Source organism: Triticum dicoccoides, chromosome 4B, assembly GCF_002162155.2.
Source record: "Triticum dicoccoides isolate Atlit2015 ecotype Zavitan chromosome 4B, WEW_v2.0, whole genome shotgun sequence".
NCBI classification, from domain to species: Eukaryota; Viridiplantae; Streptophyta; class Magnoliopsida; order Poales; family Poaceae; genus Triticum; species Triticum dicoccoides.
Window position 1 is genome coordinate 297,900,646 of NC_041387.1, and position 4,814 is coordinate 297,905,459.

Genomic DNA, 4,814 nt, shown 5'->3' on the forward strand with positions numbered 1-4,814 from the left:
AGGTGGCACCTGATGGAGGTGCTAGTGCAGTGGAAGTACAAGATGCATGTGGTGTCAAGCAGTGGCACATGAAAGTCGACCTGCAGAAAAGTTAGTTCGCGCCAATGCTTGTCGATCCTGCACTTCATGTTCAGCTTTACAAGCAAGATGGAATAAACGAGTGATATTAGTATACTCCTTATACTCTAGAATGGTCTGAATCTGTCTATTTAATCCACCCATAAAACGTGCAAGCATAGCTTCATTCTCCTCAACAATACCACATCTAATCATGCCAGTTTGTAATTCCTGATAATATTCTTCTACAGAATTTTTTCCTTGTCTTAAACGCTACAATTTTTGAAGCAATTCACGCTGATAATATGGTGGAACCCAACGAGTACGCATAGCAGTTTTCAAAGCAGCCCAAGTACCTGGAATAGGATATAATCTACAATGTTCAGACCACCATACACATGCAAAACTAGTGAAAGCACAAACAACAGCAGCAACCCGTCTCTCCTCGGGATATTGTAAACATGTAAAACGTTGTTCAGTTTCTAACTCCCAAGTAAGATATATATCAGGAACATATCTACCCTCAAATGGTGGAATATTCAATTTCAGTTTAGGAACATGGTCATGATCTCGTACCTGAGGTTGTGGTGCAGGCCTACCATTGCAATTATATACCTGAGGTCGACCTGCTGGTGGTGGTGCTGGTGGATGCACGTAGTTCTGATTTTGATCAACCTCATCCTCGTAATAGTCCTCCACCTCTGCAGTAGCAGCAGGAGCTATAGAAGCACCAACAGCAGTAGCAGTGGCACCAGAATTTTGTCCTGGCTCAATAGGAACACGCTGTGCTCGCCCTACTCTATCGCGGCGTAGAGCTGGTTGTGGGAGACGTTTGAGTAATTCATCAAACTTGGCGTCCAACTTGGTGTCAATTGACTTCTCAATGTCATCCATCTTCTCCATTGCCTTTCCAAAGCTGACCATCACGACTTCCACCTGTTGACCCAACATTTGATGAAACTTATCATGAAGCTCCTTGTTCGTCATGTTCTCCCAGTCAATCTCGTCGGCTTGCGTTCCTGCCATAGTTAACAGCAATACAAACACACACGAATATGATCCTAAAGACTACTGGAATATGGTGGTGGTGGGGTGTCACAAATCCGTCAATCGAATCTCAAATTCTTACCAGTTCTTACCCAGCAGCAGGTGGTGATCGGCAACCGTTGTAGTCAAAACTCTCAAAGCTTGGATAGAGCGATTACCAGGGAGAGTCAAATGCACGACGTAGATGTATGTGGAGCTGGGAAGGCTTATAATATGGTAGCAAAAAGGGTCAGCAATAATCAATTCAGAGATGTAAAGTTGAATAAATGCTCAACGATGGTACTATGCTGGTCCTAGGCTAGATCGTGCTAGAGACGCGAGCCTAGAACACTAACAAAAACATGGTGCGGCACGTAATCAAGGGAGAAGCACACTCTGAATTTTTTTCACTTTTGTTCCTCTTTTTTTATGCTCTGCAACAATTTTTTTTTTGAAAAAGTCTACAAATGGTCTAAAAACTGTAGCCAGAATTTTCTAGACTTAGTTTTTTGTTGAAAGTGGAACTATTTTTCTTCTGTGGGTGGCACTGATGTTGGGAAGTCCGACTTGGTCACGACTCGGAGTATGGCGTGATCCGGAAATCGAAAACAAACCAACAAATACTAGACTCGGACTAGGACTGGTGGCGGGGATGAATCTGGTGGAAACTCGGACTTGTGGCGGATATATGTAGGGTGGTGGAACACGGATTGGTGGCGAATCTCTGATGGAGGTGGACTCGGATTATCGTGATGGCGGTGAATATGTGGTATATGGCAGCGGTGATGACGATGGTGGTATATGGCAGCGGCGATGACGATGGTGGTATATGGCAGCGGCGATGACGATGGTGGTATATGGCAGCGGTGACGATGATGGTGGTATATGGCAGCAGTGATGATGATGATGCGGCGGCAGCGTGACAACTTGTGAACAGAACTCGAAACTCTAAAGGACTAGGCACTAAGATCAGCAACTCGACACAACGATGCAACCGCAAATTCAACAAAGCAAAAGACTGAAAAGAATATGCAATGGCTCATACTGGTTCGGATAGGATGAACTAACCCTAATTTTTTTTGGCTTTTTCGTGGATTGTAGGTATGAAGAACAGACTCGATCTAAACTATGAAAAACTATAAAATCTCACCGAGAAACTTGGAAATCTGATACCACTTGATAGAGGCTAAGGTGTCCCATCTTTCAATGAGATGGTGGCTATCGTTTTGGTGGAAGTCGACTTTGACGATCCGACTACGAACGTGCGAGGACGTCGCTCCTTAGCAATCGCTAAACGAACTCCGAGAGGTTATTGACCACGCCGGAGCACGATCAACCTGACCATGAAGGTATATTTCCTGCAAGCAAACGAAGAACAAGCAAGAAACTAAGATTGCAATCTGGATATTGCGAATAACAGAGGAAAGCTTTATTAATGAAGGTGTGGTTCTATGACGCCTTTGTCTGGTCGTTGAACACAAACGAAGTACGCAAAGTTGCAGCCATGGCTAACTTTTAATCTAAACAAAACCCAAAGTCTAAACGGTACCCTAAGGGTTGTATATATGGAGGAAGAGGGGGGAATTTCGTGGCCCTTAGTGGAGGGGTCCGAAACCAACCCTATCTCTTGTTTCCCCACACATACAGACTCTAAAAATAGCCATACTTATGTATTTCGAAAGTACAAGGGCTTGGCCCAATAAAAAGGTGACGCAACACCTAGAGTAGCCTCTAGACGAAATTTATAAAGTGGCAACTTGAATATTTCATCCAAGGCTTCATGCACTCATTATGGTGGTTTCAAAGTCCTGAAATCATCACTTGTAACTCCATTCTTGTTCCCCTTGCTCATGCCATCATCTCCATGCTTGGTCTTGCTCCAATATTCATCCTTCTCCAAGCTAGGCCCTTCATTTGTAAGCAAAACAAATGTATCCAATTTAGGCAGCATCATATTCTCATGAACATTAGAATCATTACCAAGAAATGAAAGTAACTGGTAATTTAATTGGCGTGCGCGAGCTCTAGTAATTGGTCCAGTATGTATAGCAGCAGGGGCTGTGGGTGTAACAATGATATTGATGTCCTAATCAGAAGAGATGCAGTTTTCCCTATGGCCAAACTTCCTAGTCATCCCAAAGACTGGAACCAAACTTGGTTTTACCGCCAAGACACTTCTCCATCTGATGAGAACCCTCTGCCAGGTTTCCCCGAGGACCGGCTGAGCCCCATGCATCCCCTTCCAGGACGGCTCACGACTGCAGAACGGGCCAAGTACAGAGCCACTTTTTCAAAAATAAGAGCTTTGCTTACCAATGGACTGACAGGCATCGACCTAGTCCGCTGTTGGGTCACATGGAGGATTATACCCTTAAGCCGTCAGCCCGGTTTAATGTGCACATACACCGGTGACACCAAGGATCCATTATGCCACAGCTCAATGCATTTTGATAACAAAGACATCAATGACATGACCAAGAGTTTGCTTGGTGAGTCCTTAGAGAGCTGCAGTAAAACAGGTTGAACCTTTTCTGCGTTCTTAACCCGACTCCTTATGTAAGTGATCAATTCATACCTTACTATTCTGTTTATATAAACTTCATATCCCTTATTTTCACTTTGATTTGCATAGGCCGACTCTTCCTTATTGAGGAAGAAATACCATGAAAAGGAGAAGGTAGCTAAAAAGCCCAGGACCAAGACCAAGGCCTCAAAAAAGCACAAGGAGAAAACTGATGCCTCAGAACTCTTTGATCTTGATGATGATGAGTCAAAGGTAGAACATGATTCCCTTGGCTCATTCTTTATGCATCTTATTGACATTGACCTCTCTTAGGATGACACGAAGGCTAGCCAGGCGGATGATGACGAGGTAACTATCATTTCTTCGGACTCAGAGCCTTTGCCAAGACATGTGACCCGGAAAGTAAGATTTTCACACCCTTTAGCCTACTTGGATCCAAACTTTCTTTTGAAGCTACAACAGCATGAGACCCGGTGCCAGACCCGGAACAGTGGGGGCGGAGATTTATCCTCCGTCTTACCCAACACCCCAACTCGCAAGCGCCGAAAAGAGGTGCCTCCAACTTCAAACCTTTCTTATCCCAAAGCAGGCCTTATTCGCCGTCCACTTAATCCTTCCGACTCGAACTACCAGGGAACCTCAAATTCCTCTTCTGGTGACTCAATCGGAACTCAGCTGCCGGCTTTCAAGACTGCCCCTGGGTAATGATTTTAAACCTCCTCATTTCAACTTTGCAAACACTTCATACTGATCTTTTTATTTGCTTTAGTGGCAAGGCTAAACCAAGCAAGAAAGCCAAGACAGTCAAACCAACTGGAGACCCCCAAGTTCATGAACTAGAGAATAAACCGCTAGAATCTGAAGCCTCAATCCAAAATATTGAAAACATTGATGACGAGGTACCACCAGAGATACCAGAGACCCCTGTGGAGCCTATGAGTATTGAATCTTCAGGAGCTAAACCTCCGAGCCCTGCCAAGCCATCTGAAGAAACTGAAGAAGTTCTTGTCACTGGCACCAGCTACACAGAGCCAGGGAATCCCACAGTCCTGGCCAAACATACTACCAAGGAGGAAGTTGTCCAAAAGGGGAAGGTCAAGTTTGAGCTGTCCAATTATTCTCAGCTGGGCGTCAGTGAACTCCTCTCCGGCTATCTTAGCCAAGTTCATGCCGGTAGCGATCTTGAGAAGGGCATCGTCAAGCAGAT